Here is a 22512-nt window from a genome sequence, read left to right as displayed (position 1 = left end):
TTAGATTTTAGTGCAAATTTTGGCCAATTTCTAGCCTCCTGAGAAAGATTCTACTTTGGCCCCATAGAAACAGACTTCATTTGTGGTGTCTTGGCTCTCTCTAGTGGTATACCGGGAGTAGTACAGCCGAAAAGATTATCCTTGTGTTGAAAACTCCATATCCCACAATTCATAGCACGCCTCTACAGAGTGAACAATGGCGGCCACCACTTCGTTTTATGTCTTTTATTCGTGTTTCTAGGTCACAAACTAAACTTTTAAGACATTTTCAGGCGAGAATATAGGTGTGTAAACTTCAAATATCTGCTCGTTTTATCAAGACATCCCATATTAGCAAGAGTTGTCTTATGTGTTGCTGATAGCCAGCCAGCCAGCTAGCTAGAGGCCTCTACCGAGTCAAACAATGGCGGCCACCACTTCGTTTTCTATGTCTTTTATTCGTGTTTCTAGGTCACAAACTAAACTTTTAAGACATTTTCAGGCGAGAATATAGGTGTGTAAACTTCAAATATCTGCTCGTTTATCAAGACATCCCATATTAGCAAGAGTTGTCTTATGTGTTGCTGATAGCCAGCCGGCTAGCTAGCGCCGCTAGCATAGCTAGCTAGCGCTGCTAGCGACCCTCAAAGCACCCAGGCTGGGCTTATAGTGACGCGGCTAAAATTTGTTGCAACACCCGATCGCTCGCCAAGTCTGTGTTTTAGCTGGACTCATTTTTCGCTTATATGGGCCGATGATGCTGGTCGATGTGGAAAAAATAACTGAGTTGTTTGGTGGTGGAGCTAGCCGGAGCTACAACAGAGGGCAGCTATCCACCGGTGTGTGACAGAAAGGACATGCCGCGAACCACACATAGGAGGTGGGGCAGGCCACCGCCGATCGACCGGTGGTTGCTAACCTGGAGGTCAATCGTGGATCAGGGAAAGCGAAGGTGGTTGCTAACCTGGAGGTCAATCGTGGATCAGGGAAAGCGAAGGCAGGAGCTGAGGGGTGAACTGAATTTCAGGTAAGAAGTTATGAACTGCACTCTATTTGGGTCAGATATAAACAGAGTTTAGGTGTAGTTTATTTTCGTTGTGCTGACCTTTTACAATCGTACTGCATGCTAGCTAGCACGACAGCTGTGTGCGCGGTAAGTTACTGATGTTGAACTTTATTATATTCATAAGGGTTGGTTCGTCAGAGTTGCCGTACAAACGGAATCGTCCCACATTCAGAGAAAACATTACGATTTATTCTGTCGTTACGAAGCCTCCCTGTCATTCTCTCGCCAGTTGCAACTTCACTCATGAAACTGATCAACGATCGGCTTTTCGCTCTTGTTTATCGCGCTAAAGAACAGCAGCACGTTTAAGCTTGATCAGCTGTTGTTAGAATTAATTTGATTTTAATTTCTAGTATCAGCTGATGTTTTCTGGAGCCACAGCTGAAAAAAGGGAAGTTATGAACTGTTTTTAAGAGACAAATACAGGGAGTGCAGAATTATTAGGCAAGTTGTATTTTTGAGGAATAATTTTATTACTGAACAACAACCATGTTCTCAATGAACCCAAAAAACTCATTAATATCAAAGCTGAATGTTTTTGGAAGTAGTTTTTAGTTTGTTTTTAGTTTTAGCTATTTTAGGGGGATATCTGTGTGTGCAAGTGACTATTACTGTGCATAATTATTAGGCAGCTTAACAAAAAACAAATATATACCCATTTCAATTATTTATTTTTACCAGTGAAACCAATAAAACATCTCCACATTCACAAATATACATTTCTGACATTCAAAAACAAAGCAAAAACAAATCAGCGACCAATATAGCCACCTTTCTTTGGAAGGACACTCAAAAGCCTGCCATCCATGGATTCTGTCAGTGTTTTGTTCACCATCAACATTGCGTGCAGCAGCAACCACAGCCTCCCAGACACTGTTCAGAGAGGTGTACTGTTTTCCCTCCTTGTAAATCTCACATTTGATGATGGACCACAGGTTCTCAATGGGGTTGAGATCAGGTGAACAAGGAGGCCATGTCATTAGTTTTTCTTCTTTTATACCCTTTCTTGCCAGCCACGCTGTGGAGTACTTGGACGCGTGTGATGGAGCATTGTCCTGCATGAAAATCATGTTTTTCTTGAAGGATGCAGACTTCTTCCTGTACCAGTGCTTGAAGAAGGTCTCTTCCAGAAACTGGCAGTAGGCCTGGGAGTTGAGCTTGACTCCATCCTCAACCCGAAAAGGCCCCACAAGCTCATATTTGATGATACCAGCCCAAACCAGTACTCCACCTCCACCTTGCTGGCGTCTGAGTGGGACTGGAGCTCTCTGCCCTTTACCAATCCAGCCACGGGCCCATCCATCTGGCCCATCAAGACTCACTCTCATTTCATCAGTCCATAAAACCTTAGAAAAATCAGTCTTGAGATATTTCTTGGCCCAGTCTTGACGTTTCAGCTTGTGTGTCTTGTTCAGTGGTGGTCGTCTTTCAGCCTTTCTTACCTTGGCCGTGTCTCTGAGTATTGCACACCTTGTGCTTTTGGGCACTAGTGATGCTGCAGCTCTGAAATATGGCCAAACTGGTGGCAAGTGGCATCTTGGCAGCTGCACGCTTGACTTTTCTCAGTTCATGGGCAGTTATTTTGCGCCTTGGTTTTTCCACACGCTTCTTGCGACCCTGTTGACTATTTTGAATGAAACGCTTGATTGTTCGATGATCACGCTTCAGAAGCTTTGCAATTTTAAGACTGCTGCATCCCTCTGCAAGATATCTCACTATTTTTGACTTTTCTGAGCCTGTCAAGTCCTTCTTTTGACCCATTTTGCCAAAGGAAAGGAAGTTGCCTAATAATTATGCACACCTGATATAGGGTGTTGATGTCATTAGACCACACCCCTTCTCATTACAGAGATGCACATCACCTAATATGCTTAATTGGTAGTAGGCTTTCGAGCCTATACAGCTTGGAGTAAGACAACATGCATGAAGAGGATGATGTGGACAAAATACTCATTTGCCTAATAATTCTGCACTCCCTGTAAACAGCAAGCTCCTTTTTTTGTGTAGCTGACAGCTGGTAACTGTGCAGGGGCGGATCTAGCAAAGCTTTTGCCAGGGGGCCAGGTAGGCCATTAACAGAGAAAGGTGGACACAAAGATATACTTTTCTTTCTTACTCTCATATAAAATATTTAGCTTTTATTAAATAGTTATCTGAATCTTACAACCAAAGTTTGAAAAATAATACACAAGATTGGCTGTAGACCATTGCTCATCATTCAGAACACTGTGTAAAAATAACAAAAGACAAAAAGTGAATGCGAAAGTGCATAAATATTTATTTTACGTGTTTGATGTGTGTGGCGGGGCGTGGTCTGCAGTGCCGCTGCAGGGGAGGTGGACCCACCTGAGCGGCATCTGCAATCACGCCTCTCGGGCGTTGTCTGTGCTCTCTCGGCTGTTTTTTGGGTGTGTGTAAGTTGAAAAGCTACAGCCGGTTGTGTGGGTACACCAACCATGTGTGAAAAGTGGTCCATAACGTAATGCTTCAAAGCGTGTTCATGCAAACATTGTCGGGTCTGCCGTGGTACAATGGGGCTTCTGCTCATGAACCTCTGTGCACAGCGTCTGCAAATCGGGGCTGTACAAAGCAACTTCATCTTTACACAAAACTGTAAGCTGTCATCTGTGAAGTGTGAGCGGTGTTTGTTTTTACCATAGTTCATGGTGGAGAATGGCTGCTCTTCTGAGTTTTGCCCTAAGCAGCCGTAAGAATGGCAAACTACAGTGATTAGCAGCGGCATAGGCACACATAAAATTTCTTCAGAAATTTTCGCTTTCTAGTTAAATCTGCTTTTTCTATTTGTTCAGGGTCCTGCTCCAGGAAACAGCTTCAACAAACTCTGGCTTTCAAAATAAGACATCTGATGGGTTTGTTTAGCACAGACCCACTGCTGGAATGAAACAATTCTACTACAACAGCACCAAGTGGACACCAAGCAGAGCTCTTTGTTTGATCTCATACACGAGGGAGAGAACTGTGACGAGCGCCGTTCCTTCAACTTGAATCCCAGTCGCTCTAGTCTGCTCCCTCGTAACACTGCTCTTTATTGTGGTTACATGACTATGCATAAGTTCATTAACATATGACGTCTTACACAGGCATACATGTGAACAAAGAGTACCTTGTCTGTGTGTTGTGTGTGTGTCTGTGTGAGATATATGACCCTGTGAAGACTCCCCAAAGCTGGTGCCAGGAGTCCAGCGGTCCACCTAAACAAAAGGCACTTACACTTAAACAGATACAGAGTAGGTGTCTTCCCATAGTATAAATCAGAAAGATCTTCTGCTGTATTGTCCAAAGTAAACATATGAATCATTTCCAACACTTGAGCAGATCTTTAGTTTGGGCAGTACTGTACAAAATAACACATAGGGCTTTGGAGCGTGATATCACGAGGGTGGGCATGGAAAGGATTTTGGCCTGATTCGCCATTTTCTGGGTCCAAACAAAGCGCAAGTGAAAAGGGAGCGAAGGCACACACAACAGCCATGGTTCGTATTTGCTGTGTGGTCGGCTGCAATGTTCGATCGCACGACCAGCAAGAGAATAAGGTTGAAAATGGTTTATCTTTTCATTCTTTCCCAACCTGGAAGCAACATGAGGCAGCTCGTGTATCGATGTTACCAAACTAAGGCGTCTAGCCTGGATAGCAGCTGTGAGACGAGCTGATATCCAGCTCTCTTCCATCTCCAAATATCTGTTGGTGCTCCAGACATTTTCATTCCGGTAAGTTCTAAATATGTTCGTATCACTCTTTATAGCCTATTAGTTTTATTTTCGATGCACTCTGAGGTCATAGCAAATTAGAATAATGAGTGATTTTGCAGAACTACCTTCTATTTATAGAGTTGCTAATTATTTGGCATTATTGCAGCAAACCAGCCTATGAAATGGATGAAACACATCATGACTGGGTTCCAGCGCTACACAAGGGACCTGCTTCAAACATACCACCATGCCAATCGGATTACTTCTTCCATGTGAGGGTGAAGAGGTGACCCTTCTGGATAAGATGGTGAAGGTTTGCTGCGTTTGGTGAACAGTGTGGTAGTAAAACCAGGGAAAAATGAAACTTGCTCCTGTTAAATATTCTTAAGTCTTGTGCTGTATAAATGGCGCTATGTTTTCAAAAGATACAGTAAATAAAGTAATGTTAGTAGTGGGTGATATCATGTAAACACTGTCATGATTTTGTGTAAACATTTTGTCATTTGTAAACTATAAATGACATGGATTCTACACTGTAACTGATGTGATGTTCTATAAAGTGGTTTTAATTTAAAAAAAAAAGGCAAAAATTAGTTTGTTTCTTTTTTCAACTTTTGAACAGTGGTACTCAGTCAGTACATATTCAGTAAATGCAAATTATTTACATGGCAGTGCACTACAGGCATAAATCTAGACCCCTAGATAAAACATTATGGGTTATTCCCACGACCCACAGCTTTACTGTGTTCCAGCAAAGTATCCAATAGCAGTGACAACTCCTCCACAGTAGCAGGTGGGATTTTCCTTTTTTGAGGACGGCTCCTTTTACCTTTCAATACGGATGGTCTGTTTATGTTTTGATCAAGAACCTTTTTTTGGGCAGCTGAAGAGGAGAAGTCCATCTTATGGCCAACCTCTGACTGTATCTTGGTCACATTACCCAGCAAAAACCAGTATGCAGGTTCATCTGTAACAGTCCTTCTGCCACGGATCAACACTGTTGCTTCTACATTAAACAGAAGAGCAGCGACATGGATGCAGGTCTCCACGACTCCGGCCATACAGGTGCAGTGGGCGGCTTCAACCTTCCCTGTGATGCTCACAGTGACCCATGGCTGCAATGCTGGTTCATTCAGTCTTTGAGAGTGCAGCACCTGAAACATACAAAGTTAATTTAGAGACAAGAACTATGAGCCAAGGCCGACACAAATGTGTTTCATCTACTTTATCATAAATATAACAAAGTGTTTAGAAAGTTAGCACATACATGTAATTTTCAATTTTTTTATGTGTCCATCTATAAAACGCTGCATTTTATAGGGTAAATCTGCCTGTTTTCTGTCAGAAACCTGCCTGCAGAAAATGAACCTAAAGCATGTAAATGCAAGGATGTAATCACTTTAGAGATGGAGAAACCATAAAGTGACAATTATGAATCACTTAATATGATAAGGAGATTCTGCAGGTCATTAATCAATGTATAAAACTAAAATAAAATGTATTTTTAGTGACACGATACAAATATTGAAGCAAGATGTATAATTAGAATTATTTATAATAAATATGAATAAATCATTGCAATTTCTTTAACCATAAAGAATAACTAAATCCTTCAGGACAATGTCACATCAGTGCACTGAACTCACTATGTTATCCCTCTAACAGAGCCTCCACATGTTCTCACTGTAATTTCCCCTCATGAATGAATTTATGCTGCACTAATCTGAATGTTTGCAGGGAAATCAAATGCATTTCACTCGCAGTACTCGAGCTGACTTACCTTTGTTTGAATGACGACTTGTACGCGCTGACTCCACAGATAAGGTACGAAAATATGTGAGGCTATAGCGGTTGCTCTTCAGGGTTTCTACTCCACGGCCGTGTTTCATACGGGTCCACATTTCCAATGCACGCTATTTTCTGCAAGTACCGCTGCTTCGCCTCTGGATGCAATCGGTCTCTATACCGTCCATTCTCTTTTGAGCTGCTTTTAAGCATCTTTGTTGTAGTCGTCGTTCCAACACAGTGTGTTTGTTTTGATTCATAGACCCTGAAAATAGCGGTGCGCTCCCACAATGCATTGCGGCATGATGTCAACTCCAAAGCCCTATATTGTACTATACTGCCCACTTCCTGATCTTATTGGATCTGTGTGTGAGGTTGGTGAAGGAAACACATGTTTACTGAGTGAATCGCTGCCATTAGGAACTAGTTTTTATATCACAGCCTAGAAATCACACAGGACCATTTCTGCAAGTGAAAAGTTGTAATTGGAGGAAAATAATTGTATAGTTTGTGCGACTGTTGTTTGTAAATGAAGAATTGTCCCAACTACATGTGCTGCTGACCTTTGACCTTTTCTTTAGGTGCACAGAGGAGTCTGTGGAAACATCCTGAGGCAGTGCTACAGATGTCTTCAAATAAAGTGGTGTATTATCCATGTTTTCTATGGATCACATCAATATCCTGATCTAACAAGCCCCCTTTTTGTGGATTTTAGAGCCTCTGACTTTTGCTGCGTCTGCGTCTCATTTCAAGCACAAGAGCAAGAAGTGGATGAAGAAATGGGGCGAGTGGGGTCAGTGTGGTGCATGTCAGCTGTGCTCATGCTTTCACAAAGAACATGTGTATTCATTGGCAGCATTAAGGTGCACTTTAGTCTTCATAATAATAAAGTATTGTGACTTTATTATTGTGAATCCTCACAGTCATGTTGCAGCTCTGCTTTGCTTTAAGAAAATGTTCTACCAGGATGTTACTTTCCTAAACGTGTTCTCCAAATGTTCCCAAAGACTTTGTTCTAAGTAGTTCTACATGATGAAACATCCACACTAAGTTTAAGAAGGACACACAAACACCATCTGTCCTTCATCATGTGTACAAACGTGTTCAGATGTCAAATGTACCGTGAATGGATGCAAATGTGGATCATTCCAATAAAATGAGACAGTTTTGTAAGTGGATCCCAGTTTGAAGTTCATTGAAACCTATAAGAACATGTTATTCAAACCAACTTTATCCAACAGGAAGAAGCATCAGGGGAACAGGAAACATTCAAACATGTTTACTGTAAGAACTGCACAAAGGAAGGAAACACAATCCTACACACGAGCACTTTAAAATGGACATTTAGCTTTTCAAACATCAGGGAGTGCTGCAATAACAACACTGTGCCCATTCTGATCAGACTGAAAGATTTATAGAGATTTATCCATGTGCTGGAAAAGGATTTGATATCAACATATATGCAGATTAGTAGGAGCATTTTCTTCATATTGATTTAGAGTTCAGTACTAGGAATATGTAGAATTAACATCTGTGTACATGACGAGTGATGAAAACTTTCAAAGGACGTCAGAATTGGTGTCTCTATCTGTGACTGTCCCAGAGGAACCTACCTGAGGGATTATTAAAGATCTGTCTATCTAGAAAGACTTGCATTGATTCACAGTGTACAATTCTTTCTAATCTATTAACATCTTCCTCCAAATCCTGTTTCTGCTGCATCAGAAGGGCTCAAACCTCCTGCTGTTGTCTGCTGGACCATCAATTCTACTTTATGATGATCTTCAAAGATAAAAACGTGAGTTTATTTGTGAACTCTGTGAAATGCGTCTGATGTTTAGTTTGAACCAATCCTGTGTCAGCTGCAGCCACATCATTGCCACGCATACAAATGGCTGCGTTCCTGTTTAGACCTGCTGGCTGTCAATGGGCTTCATTCCATTTCAGACTGCCGGTGGTCGCTGTGATCTAAACTCAACATGGCTCCTGTGTTAGAAGAGCCTCTGATTTTAAACTTTGCACACTGAATAGTTTCTTTCCAACACTATGGAGCTACCAGCCCAGTATATGTAGCCCACAGTAGATGGAGTTATCAAGCTGCACTGACAAACATCAGGACTCATGTGATCCCTACATGTGGACCTTTCACACATGGATCCAAGTGCAGATTCAACTCTGCATTACATTTGACTTCAGCTGTTACACACTTTCATTTTCTAGCTGTGTCACTTCCTGCTTTTTGGATCAGAGAGTTTATCCATGTCCACAAATGTTTGGCTGCATGTTTGTATCATCTATATTTTCCAGTCTTCATACAGCCGATATTTCATGTGGACTCCAATCTGCCACCTGCCATCACGTTTTCAGGGTTCATTCAGTGTTGAAATGTAGGACAAACAGCAGCACATGTTCTCTAAATGTTTGCAGTCATTTTAAATGAAGCTGATACTACATGAGACATTTTGCACATTTATTGTCTTTGAACAGAGAATAATAAAGCCATCAAACATATACAGGCTGTGCAAATACAAACTTCTGTGGTGCATTTGATGACCTGCAGAGGAGAACAAGTCGGGCTTTTCAGCCCTAACACAACCTCTTTGTTCTCAATACTACAAAACCTTCAAAGGCTGATATGCAAGTTTGCATGAATCACCAACACGGTTGTGTTTGTTTCTAGTATAGTTATAAATAAGCTGATCAAATATCTGCTGACTGATTAGATCCAGTATCTATTACAGATGAACTGGATATCACAGCATGTTGTTAATCCGTCATATCAAACTAAACAGTGTTGCTGGTGTAAATATCCTCCAATAAAGTCAGATGAGGGCTGCTGTTGCCAGGTAACGATGATGTCACACTGGATCTTCTGGTCTTTAGCATCGTAGCGCTCGGAGTCTGATGTTGGCTCATGTGTTGTCAGACACCAACATGACGTTCTACTAGTCAAGGCCTCACCTTAACCCACTGATGCTGATCACACAGACCCACTAATAGAACTGTTTGATCAGGTTTATGCAGCGTCACCATTAATGTCACATTTAATCACATTTACATTACAAGCCCACTACAACCATTATCAGCATGTTAAATTACATTATACATCTGCACTGATATAAAGTATTTTAACCTGGTTCATTGTTTCAGGAGGAGATTTCCATCAAACACTGGATTCTGATTCAGATCAAACTAACAATCCAAAGCAGCAACTTTCAAATGACTGGATTCTTCTTGGTGGCTTTCAGATGAGCTCATGTTACAATCAGCTGCTGTGTGTGTTGTTGTTGTGTAGCTGAAGCTCTGACTCACATTTCATATGTGACCAAAGGAAACTTGGTGCTGTGTGACACACTTTAGATTCTCTGCTGCTGCTTTGAACTCTTCAAACTAAAGAGCCAAACTGATGATTGACTGTGCAGCTCTGACATGGCACCAAATGTCCCTGTTATCAGCTGCTGGATGGATGTTATCAGAGCTTTTTAGTCCCACACGGATCACCAGGAGCTCCTCCTCGGTCTGCAAACAGGCTCAGCAGCTCTGATCATTCACTGGAGTCAGCACAGAGTGTGGAGACATCTAGTGGTCGTGGAGAGTAGCGCCATCAAAGCTCTGCTGGTGAATGTAGTTACTGTAAGGTCTCTGATGGAGCTCTGTGATTGGTGGATTGTCCAAACTAAATCAAGTTATCAAGTTTCTTTGTCCTCTGATAAACCATGAAAGGACCGATTAGCTGATCAGCAGTCAGGACGTCAGTATCGTGACCAGTGATGGGAATAACGGCGTTACTTTTTTCAGTAACGAGTAATCTAACTAATTACTATTCCTATCGTTACAACGCCGTTACAGTTACTAACAAGAAAATGCGGTCCGTTACTATTTCTATATGTAGATATTTGATATTCTGTAACTGAAGCTGTGTCCACGTTTGATCTCAAAGTGACACATGGACTCTGTCTGTGTCCTCAGACGCTCTGGAAACTGGAGACCACAGCCTGAACCTGACCAACCTCCACCTGTCTGACAGCGCCACCTACACCTGCTCCGTCACATCATTTAGACTGAGAGATGTCCCACTGCAGGTCAAAGGTCAACATCAAACCAAAACCCTGCTGTAGACGATCACAATCACTCAAACTGAACTTTTAATATTGTCACAATAAGCATGCTTGTTTCACCATTTTAAATCTGAGCAGATTCTTTAATTCATTACATTCAGTCAAAGGTCAGCTGCCAATTTGTGTTTCTCTACAGAACCATTTCACCCTGGGCCACAGCTCTGCTGGTTCTCCTGGTTCTCCTGTTTCTGCTTGTTCTCCTGGTTCTCCTGGTTCTGCTGGTTGTTGTACTCATCGTCTCTGGAGGTCTTTTATTTCATTTCCGGCATTATTTTAAGTCAGGTGAGTTCAATTTAATTCAATTCAATTTTATTTATATAGCGCCAAATCACAACAAAAGTCGCCTCAAGGCGCTTTATATTGTACAGTAGATCGCACAATAATAAATACAGAGAAAAACCCAACAATCATATGACCCCCTATGAGCAAGCACTTTGGCGACAGTGGGAAGGAAAAACTCCCTTTTAACAGGAAGAAACCTCCAGCAGAACCAGGCTCAGGGAGGGGCGGGGCCATCTGCTGCGACCGGTTGGGGTGAGAGAAGGAAAACAGGATAAAGACATGCTGTGGAAGAGAGACAGAGATTAATAACAGATATGATTCGATGCAGAGAGGTCTATTAACACATAGTGAGTGAGAAAGGTGACTGGAAAGGAGAAACTCAATGCATCATGGGAATCCCCCAGCAGCCTACGTCTATTGCAGCATAACTAAGGGAGGATTCAGGGTCACCTGGTCCAGCCCTAACTATATGCTTTAGCAAAAAGGAAAGTTTGAAGCCTAATCTTGAAAGTAGAGATAGTGTCTGTCTCCCGAATCCAAACTGGAAGCTGGTTCCACAGAAGAGGGGCCTGAAAACTGAAGGCTCTGCCTCCCATTCTACTTTTAAATACTCTAGGAACAACAAGTAAGCCTGCAGTGTGAGAGCGAAGTGCTCTAATAGGGTGATATGGTACTACAAGGTCATTAAGATAAGATGGGGCCTGATTATTTAAGACCTTGTATGTGAGGAGCAGGATTTTGAATTCAATTCTGGATTTAACAGGAAGCCAATGAAGGGAAGCCAAAACAGGAGAAATCTGCTCTCTCTTTCTAGTCCCTGTCAGGACTCTTGCTGCAGCATTTTGGATCAGCTGAAGGCTTTTCAGGGGGGGTTTAGGACATCCTGATAATAATGAATTACAGTAGTCCAGCCTGGAAGTAATAAATGCATGAACTAGTTTTTCAGCATCACTCTGAGACAGGATATTTCTAATTTTAGAGATGTTGCACAAATGGAATATTTACATATTTGTTTAATATGTGCATTGAAGGACATGTCCTGGTCAAAAATGACTCCAAGGTTCCTGTGGTCGCAAATTTTGAAGCCATTCTGATAACCTTTTCCCACCAACGATGTGGAGATCCAAATCCAATTAAAACCAAGACACTCAAAAAGATGCTCTGTAAAAGAGTAGAATTCTTGGAACAGAGTTTAATACACTGAATCATATGAACAGCAGGAAAAATACATACAGACATTTAGCAAGAAAATTACAAAGCAGAAAACAAGCAAAGCAAAACCCCAGGGTGTACAGCCTTAAGCACAGACAGCAGAGCAACGCAGAGACGGACAGGTAGCAGCAGCAGGAGGAAAAGAGCTCTGGAGGCGTCCTCTGGTCCCCTAATATAGGGACCAGTATCCCCGCCCCCTGCTGCTGGGTAACTTTCCCACACGCCCAGCACAGCTGCTGGGGTCAGGTAGCGGCCAAGGTCTTGGCCAAAGGCCAGTCAGGACTCTGAGTACCCCTTGCTCTGGTTTATCACAATAGGTCATGACACGGTCAAAGGTCACACATTAATCCTAATTATTAAATCTTATACAGCAAGTGGCACAATCTTATAACATATAATACACAGGTTACATGCTTAAAAACACTTCAGTGTGGGTTCAAAGTGTGTGTGTGTGTGTATTTTGTATGATATTTTATCGTGATGTGTTCAGGATCTCTATTATAATGTTACTGTTTTGGTTGTGCTGCGTTAAAGACGTTGAGTGTGTATTAGGAAAGGTTAGTTACCGGAGAGTAAATTATTCAGGAGAACTCTCCCCCTACATTAACTGCCCTGTTACTGTACCAACTTAATAAACCTCGGTGAAGCAAAAATGTCTTGTGCTCAAGACTCTACATGAAAGTTAAAATATATATGTTCAGTGCAGATAGATATATAGTGTATATAGTTACATAGTTATACATATCACACAAATCCACTACAGAGTCTAGATTGTGGTTGAAGGTATTTTGGACCATTCCTCTTTACAAAACATCTCTAGTTCATTCAGGTTTGATGGCTTCCGAGTATGGACAGCTCTCTTTAACTCACACCACAGATTTTGAATAATTTTTCAATAATATTCCGGTCTGGGGGCTGAGATGGCCATTTCAGAATGTTGCACTTGTTCCTCTGCACGAATGCCTTACACCGTAACTTTAAGCTAGCACCATAAAGACGGTAAAACACGTAATAATATCTACAAATGCATCTTAAAGCTGTTATATTAGCACTTGGTGTATTACTAACATAACCACATTAACATTATTGATACTCGCTGACTTTTAATAGTCATTCTATAAATGCTGTCCGTTTAAATGGCCTTACCTGTAACACTGCTGTATCCACCGGATTCCAGCCAGAGTGGATTCTGGAGTCTTCCACGCTCCTGTTACTGATCCTCCATCTGGATGGATGAGAACAACCTTCTGAACAATCTAGCAGGTGGAGATGGCCCATATCTATGGGACTGATTTCTGCTAATAACGCCCATTGGGCATTGAGAAGTGAAGCAGAGGGAGCCTGACCATGCGTCACACATTTGACGAGTTAGGAGTGAGAATGTGTTGGTCTGCAGCTGAAGTTCAGTGAGGAACTCAGACTTGTGAGAACAAGAGGACTCACTTGTCGAACTTCTATCAGACTCTTTAAAGGTTTTTCATGGAAATCATTCAGGACCCACAGTGGGCCCACAGACTGTGAAGCCTTTGAATTATTATTTATTGCTGCAGTCAGTAGAACATTTAGAGAATAATGATGAGTTTCATGGAAACCAGTTTGAACTGATTATATCTTAATGAATGTATAAAATCAGCTCCAAACAATCATTAAAGAAGAGCAGTTATTCACTGTAGTGAGACAGGAAGTCAAAGTTTCCAGTTAAAACAAGTAGAAGAAGAAACATGGAGCTGATAAAGTGTAACATGAGTTTGTCATGATGAGCCTTCCTGCTCTGCAGCAAACTGTTCACTTCAGATTGGATTAAGGACACAGCTCAGCTAAAAACAACTTACACTAACACACTGAGTGTTTCTGTGATCTGCAGTGGAACTAGGTTAAAGTGTCACTACAATAGAAACTACAATAGAAACATCATTTAATGCTGCGCTTAGTAACAGGACAGAAAGCCTCCAACAAACATTTCTACATGTTTCTAAAGTACAGACTCCATTTCTGCTTTTTTCATCCAAACTTCCTCAAAACACGGCTCTGTGTTTTGTTCCTTCCTGCTTAAAGTATCACTTCATTTTTCTGAACTCTGTGTCAGATGATCGTCTCCAACACATACAGCACAAACCTGCTGCTGTAGTTCACAGTAACGGACTCAAAGTTGGACCAACGAGGCCGAGTGGAATCAGAGCAGCAGCAGGTTTAAATTTTTCTTTTCACTCAGACATTAGAGGCACTTTGTTTTATAAAATTTTAGACTTTCTCCTTATCATCTTACTGATGGAAAGGGTGGTAAAAATTTACTCATGATATCATTTTATCTCCATCTGAATTCATATTTTCAACGAAAGCTATTTAACAGTGTTATCATTTAAAATTAAGTGATGTTTAAAGAGAGCAAGCATTTCTGAGGCCACGGAGAGAAAAGAGGAGCACAAACATTGACTGTGAGCTCACTTCTCATGTCAGCACTCACTAACTACTCCCAACTTTGAACTTTTCTCTGTAAGATGTAAACAGCAGCTACCTGCAGCTTTTAAGGTGGAATGTTTTCCTCCATGTCAATAAATTAAAAGTTTAAATATCAGTGTTACAGCTTTCATCATCGGTTTTATCTTTATTGGCTCGGTAAACTGAAAATCTCTTTAGTTAAGACTGATTTGCACTAGTTTAGACTAATGGACCCTCAGACACAAACAGCACAAACAATCTAATAACAGAAGTGTTCATCATTCAGTAAGTAATTTAAAACATTTTAAATATGCATTGTAATTCTTCTGGCAACTATTGAAAATCGCTAATTGTAAATCGTAAATTGAAAATCGTTATTGTACCAACTTAATAAACCACGGTGAAGCAAAAATGTCTTGTGCTTAAGACTCTACATGAAAGTTAAAATATATATGTTCAGTGCAGCTAGATATATAGTGTATATAGTTACATAGTTATACATATCATAGTTATACATATCAAACAAAAATCCACCACATTCCTCACAGTGTTACTGGAGGCCAAGGTAATGCCATCCAGAGTAAGAATCTGCTTAGATACCATATTTCTAAGATTTTCAGGGCCGAGTACAATAACCTCAGTTTGATCTGAATTAAGGAGCAGAAAGTTAGCGGCCATCCAGGTCTTTATGTCTTTAAGACATTCCTGCAGTTTAACTAATTGGTGTGTGTTACCTGGCTTCATGGATAGATAGAGCTGCGTGTCATCTGCATAGCAGTGAAAATTTATGCTATGTCTTCTAATGATGCTGCCTAAGGGAAGCATGTATAATGTAAATAGAATTGGTCCTAGCACTGAACCCTGTGGAACACCATAATTGACCTTAGTGGGTGAAGAGGACTCTCCATTTACATGTACAAATTGGAGTCTATTAGATAGATATGATACAAACCACTGCAGTGCAGTACCTGTAATACCTACAGCATTACAGGATATTATGGTCAACAGTATCGAACGCAGCACTGAGGTCTAGCAGGACAAGCACAGAGATGAGTCCACTGTCAGAGGCCATAAGAAGATCATTTGTAACCTTCACTAAAGCTGTTTCTGTGCTGTGCTGAGCTCTGAAACCTGACTGAAACTCTTCAAATAAGCCATTCCTCTGCAGATGATCTGTTAGCTGTTTGACAACTACTCTTTCAAGGATGTTTGATATGAAAGGAAGGTTGGAGATTGGCCTATAATTAGCTAAGACAGCTGGGCCTAGGGATGCTTTTTGAGTAAAGTCAAGTCAAGTCAAGTCAAGTTTATTTATAAAGCACATTTAAAAACAACCGAGGCTGACCAAAGTGCTGTACAATAAAGTACAAATATAAAAAAATGCTATAAAACACAGGTACATAAAATGCCTCACAGATAAAACAATAAATTAAAAACAATAGGTTAAACCTTGCTAAAAGCCAGTGAAAATAGGTGAGTTTTAAGAGCTTAAGGTGGTTTAACTACAGCCAGCTTGAAGGCCTGTGGTACATAGCCGATTATTAGAGATAGGTTGATCATATTTAAGATTGAAGAATTAATTAATGGCAGGACTTCTTTGAGCAGTTTTGTAGGAATGGGGTCTAAAAGACACGTTGATGGTTTGGAGGAAGTAATTATTGAAGTTAACTCAGAAAGATCAATTGGTGTAGAATAGTCTAACTCAGGGGTCGGCAACCCTAGGCACGCGTGCCACAGTTGGCACGCGAAGGGTTAACTGATGGCACGGCCATAGCTGGACTGGCCATCGGGCATACCGGGCATTTGCTCGGTGGCCCGATGATTTATTTTTATTTATTTTTTTTGTAACGGTATAAACACTGAAAGGTTTGGATTGGCCAGATGCTGGCCGGTGTGTAAAAATAACTCAGTTGTTTGGTGGTGGCATCGCGGAGCTTCCACAGATTCAGTAACATTAACAAGTGGTGGAGGCCAGCAGGTGGATGAGGGAGATCGGAGGCAGCACGAGGAGAGACCCGAGGCGGCCGCCGGTACCGGTCCGAGCGTCAGGTGAACTGAACTTCAGGTAAGAAGTTATGACCTGCAGTCTATCTGGGTCAGATATAAACCAAGTTTAGGTGGAGTTTATTTTCGTTATGCTGACTTTTTACAGTCAGTTACAATAACTCGTACTGCGTGCTAGCTAGCATGACGGAGTTTATATGCTGCTGGGTGGGTGCTATGATGTTACTGGTGAACTTTATTTTATTCATAAGGTTAGTTAGTAGAGTTGCCAACTGTCCCATAAAAAACGGAATCCTCTGGTATTCAGAGAAAATTTTACGCATTTCGTATTGAGCTGAAAATAAACGCGATTTGTCCCAAACTTCAGCTAGAATGAAAAAAAAAAAGACACAAAGCTGGAGTTATTATGGTCTTTTTGCCGCACGGCTGCCTCTTCTCCTCTCATTCTCTCTCTCTCCCTCTCCTGTTTCTACTTCAATCACGAATCCAATCAATGATCAGCTGATCGGCGTTTCTGCCGCAAGTCCCGTCTCTCTTGTTTGTTTATCGCCCACTTTACGCCAGAAAGAGGAAACTAGCGGAGGTCGAGTTAAACAGCAGAAGCACGTTTAAGCTTGATCAGCTGTTGTTAGAACTTCTTTAATATTACTTTCTAGTATCAGCTGATGTTTGCTGGAGCCACAGCTGTGAAGCTGCTGGTCATGATATCGGTTTGTATATCTGGTGAGAGGGAAACATGAAGATGAAACCAGGAGATGTCCTTACTGAATCATCAGAGCTGAACAGGTGATGGAGAAACAGGTTTACCTTTTAGGTGACATGAATGAGTTGAAGGGAAGTTATGAACTGTTTCTGAGAGACAAATAACACCAGCATCCTTTTCTAAGTAGCTGACAGCTGATAACTGTGCAGGGGCGGGTCCAGCAAAGTTTTGCCAGGGGGCAGGTAGGGCATTAACAGGGAAAGGGGGGCACAAAGATATACTTTCTTATTCTCATTTAAAAATGTCTGGCTGTTATTAAATAATTATCTGAAGCTTACAACCAAAGTTTTTATCTGATTTAAAATGTATAGAAATCATACATATACCAACAAGACTGTACATCACTGTCACAACAGCATTTGTTTTCATTCAAAGGCTTTATGGCTTTAATACCTGGTGGGCCGGTCTCTAGTCAAAATGCTGTTTTTTTGTCCCAGTCCAGCCCTGGGCACGACACGCGGTAAATTAATCTGAGAAGGTGCATCAAAAAATAAATGGCCGGGCCAGCGGTGCACATCACAAATCAGCTCGCATAGACACATTAGTTGTGCCTCTTCTTAATGACGGTATCTTAACTAACAACCCCAACTACCAGATTCAACTTGTAATTGGCTAAAAATAACTTAGCCTACTGGTGAGAGGGACGTTGTTAGCTTTCCACATTCTGACACTTCAAAAGCTTCAGGAGCTTTCCGCTCAGTGCAGCATCAGCACCGCGGAGATACACGGATACATCCGTAGACTCGAGACACAATGCATTTTTGGGACTTTCAGGTGTATGGACCAATGTTTTATTTTCTGATCAAACCAGAAAGCTTTAATGAGCAGCTGGATTTGTCTCGCATTAACTGGCTGAGTTAATGCCAGTTAATGCGACATCGAAGCAGCTGGAATCCACAGCTGTGTGTGTTCATGGAGCTGCATGTTCACCTGCTGGACATCACTACCTGACAAGTTTAACTGTCTTCAGAACATTGCAGAGGCCTTATTGACAGGATTTGGCTCTACATATCTGTGTGAGCAGATTTTCTCTCACATGAGTGTCCTCAGGTAGCTGTCTGAATGCTGGACACTCGGAGACCAGAGATCACATTAACATGTGTATCCCTGTAGTAACAAACATGCCATATTGGCCCAGTTTATTTTTCTTATCATTGTTGTGAGGAGACCATAAATAGCATTTGCATTTTCTGTTGTACAGTTCATTTGCTGTTCTTGTTATTGATAAAAAGTGTCTTTGTTGTTTCAAAATAGCTGATAACTATTCGCTGATAGCTGCCAACATCTGCAAACAAATATAATCCTATAAAGTGGTTCTATATATTGTGTAACTGTTAATATAGAGCGTTATTAAATTTATTGCTAATGCAATCATATGGCACTCTGACTTCTGAGGAAATTTTAAATGGCACTCGCCATCAGAAAGGTTGCCTACCCCTGGTCTAACTTAACATCAATGGTACTAAAAGTAGCTGTAGATAATATTACATTACAAAGGTGAGTGTCTCCTGATTAGTGATTGAAATCGATTCTAGCTTGGATAACGTCATATTGATTCATTAAAATCCTGAATCGATGTTTAAATATAAATGTATTTTAGCTGAAACGCCTGAATCTCAGGTTAAAGCTCCCACAGTTTCAACAACCATCAAACAGCTGAAACAGTAACTGAGAGCAGGAACATGGATTCTGCACAAAGACGCATCAGAATCAGTTTCCATCTAAAAATCTCTGTTTTCTGCATTATTGGCTTGTTGTTACCCACCAGTCTACCGTTGTTGACAGCGCTGTCGGCCGCTGGGTTTGTTGTTGTTTTTGACTTAGTCTCATTTCTGCTGCTCAAAACTGAACAAACTTTGTAAAATGATGCAAAACTGCAAAACTCTCAGCTGTGTCTGTAATCAAACCTCTGTAACTTTGCTCTGCTTCACTTCATCAGGTCATGTTCACATGTGTTTTTGTTCTACTGCAGAATATTTTTAAGGTCATCTGCTATAAAAAGCCAGGCCAGGAAAATCTGCTTCATGTTCTTCTGTTTTATCCTCAGTGACTTTGACACAAAGGCCTCTGCTGTGATGCTCACACCTCTGATGAAGTCTCACAGTGTCAGCTTTCTTTTATAGATATAAAAATATGGAAATGAATGATAATATTTCTGACTGTCTGAGGCAAACTTCAGCGATTAAAAGTGAATGGATTGTAGAAATGAGTGAGGATACCCAGCCCTGTTAGCAGGTGTCCTCTGGTGGCTCCTTGACTGTCACACAATCATGTGCTGACAGGAAATGTTGCAGCAGCTTCAGTAAATGTTCCTCCCTGAGTTGTGCTCAGTCATGTGGTGGAGAGCTTCAGATGTTCAGAGCAGGAGAGCTCCAACAAGACCAGGACTGTGTATTTTCCACCATCTGCTGACATCACAATATAACTGCTTACTGTTAGTAGTGCAGTGTCAGTGGATGCATTTGACCAAAACCAGAGTGGAAACGCTCATAGATGTGGTGTTTCTTCAAGCAGGCTGTGAGGTGGGCAGCAAGCGGCTTCTCAACAAGCTTTGACCTGAAAGAGAAACTGATCTATAATGTTGATGTAATGTTGGATCTAAGCTGGGTTTGCTGAGCTTTGCTTCCACAACGGCATGTTTGAAAAAGCTGGAACACTCCAGTCTGAAGAAAAGCGTTAAAAAGGTTTACAAGGCAAAAAGCTTTGTGGGGAGAATCTCTGAGGGAGCTGCAGACGGCTGATTCTCATCAAATGTCACAGGTGTAAAAGTAGAGCAGCAGTGAGCTGCACAACAAGAACGCTCTGGGGGGGTTGTCATTGATTTCTGTGATCTACAGAAAATCAGACTTTTGTTGCTGTCTGCTTTAGAGCCACATTTATAGGTGAGGCAGCTCGAGACGCAACAGCTGATTGTGTCAAACAAAACTTTGAATTTCTCCCATTTTCTGATCTGAGTTTTGTTTCTGAAGTTTCAAATAGACTCATTTATCCAACGGCACGTCCTCAAGTGAAGGTCAACAAAGACGCAGCTGTGGTCACTCAAAGCTACATCCTCCGCAGACACGTTGCTGATGCTGAGGCCCAAAGAAAGGAAGCGTGTGAGACATGGCCGACTGTGGAGGCTCAGTCTGTCTGTTCTTCTTCATCCAACATGTCTGCAGCACTTTACAGGACGCTGCAGACTAGTTACCAAAGAACGAGTCAGGAACACATCAGGAACAAACTGAGACACACAAGTTTTACAGAGACCCAACGAAGATGAAGAGAAAGCTGCTGTAACCTGGAGACCTCAGTCTGACCCTGAAATACCCCACAGATGGAGACACAAACACCTCCACCTGCACCGTCTGCAGCAGGGAGGGAAACATCCTGCTGAAGAAACAAGTGCTGCTCACTGTCAGGGCTCAGTGCTGTAGATGCAGGTCAAAGGTCAGAGGTCATGGTGGGACCAGTATCAGTTTACTCCATTTAATCCATTCAGCCTGTGGCTGATAATGTTTCTAATAATGACAAACTGGAAACACAACTTTACGACTGTTTCTTTAACATCATATTTCCTGAAGTATTCAGACACTTATTTGAAGCCCCTTCAGCAGGAATCACAGCAGCAGCTGTTTTTGATGCAACGAGCCTCGTCCACACCTGGAGTTTCTGTCCTTCTACTTTCTAAATACTCACAGGCTCAGGCAGTGGGCTCACAAAGAGGGGGCTCTGAGCCCTTTATCGTTTGCAGTGCTGATGAACACTCTGATGTTTGCAGACAAAGTTCTGATCTGTAGTGAGAGTGAGGAGGAGTCTGGAGAGAAGAGAAAGTACAAACAAGGAGAGATGAGGAGGAGGTCAGGGCTGAGTGATTTATGACAGGAGGAGAGCAGTAAGAGTGAAGAGGAGGAGATGGCAGTGAGACCTGCTGTGATGGAGACGGTGGCACACAGACAGGAGGAGCTGCAGGTGGCAGAGCTGAAGATGCTGAGAGTTTGGTTGGAGGTGAGCAGGATGGACAGGATTAGAAAGAAGAAGATCAGAGGGATCGCTCAGGTCCAGCAGAGCTGCAGTCAGACTGTGTGCTGGATGCTCCAGAAACTGACTCAGTGTGTGTGTCAAGTTCACACAGTGCAGAAACAAACAGCCTTCACTTTACAACATGATCACAGGTTTATTGATCCATCAGAGCAGCTGGAAGGAAGAGACGAGCTCCTGAACATTTCCTGACGCTGCTGCACAAACAAAGTGATTCATTATTAGTTTGATTAGATCTTTAATGTCACAGCTGTCTGAAACATGCTGATGTCACAGAGTTTGATCAGACTGTGCATTGGTGCATAGTGTTGGTTTTACCTGCATGATTTTATTGTCATATTTATGTTTGTTTATTTAAATATCAGGTTTTATCCTGATATTGTGTGTTTTAGTGTTGTTGCACAATATTCTTTTAATCCACTGTGGACTAAGCGCACAATAGTAGCACCTGTGGAGGTGGGGGCGTTCCCCGAGGCGGCCTATCAGCCGCCAGGCTGACCTGTTAAAGGGGATGGTGAGCGCAGAGATGGGAAGGCGACACACGAAAGGCGAGCAGGAGGAAAAGAAACGCGCACAAGCCAGCATAGTGGGAGGCGATGCAGTCCACAGCAGGGCAGGGGTGTCCCTCTGCCTGCATCTGGCGGTGCTACGACGGAGGCCGTGTTCAGGTGTGGAGTGGGGCGGGACTGTGACGCGCTGTCAGGAGGAGACAGGTCTGTGACAGGAGCCCCGCCCCCTTGTTTTTCTGGCCGGCGTGGTTTCCATCCCGGAAGAGAAATTCCTCTCCTGTTTCAGATAAGGAACATCTGCCCGCGTGTGGCTGGACTGTGGGATTATGGGAATTTTAGCATATGGAAACATTTGTTTAGCCTTTGTGTTGACAGTGTAGAGTTATTTCTGCCGGCAGGGTTTTTAGCGTGTTGAGACTCTTTTTATTGTATAGATGATTTAACCTGTAACTCTGGTTGTGTCTGTTTCCATGGAAATAAATGATGTGTTTAAGGCCAACTTAGTGTCTGTGCCCTGAGCGCTGACCCACTCACTCCCCTTCTACTTGTATGTGAATGCACTTTGAGGTGCAGATTTAGATCCACCACTTTTAGCGGCTCCACTAACACTGAAGCCTCACACAG

Source organism: Oreochromis niloticus, linkage group LG3 (assembly GCF_001858045.2).
Source record: "Oreochromis niloticus isolate F11D_XX linkage group LG3, O_niloticus_UMD_NMBU, whole genome shotgun sequence".
NCBI classification, from domain to species: domain Eukaryota; kingdom Metazoa; phylum Chordata; class Actinopteri; order Cichliformes; family Cichlidae; genus Oreochromis; species Oreochromis niloticus.
Note: the sequence above shows the minus strand (reverse complement) of the source record.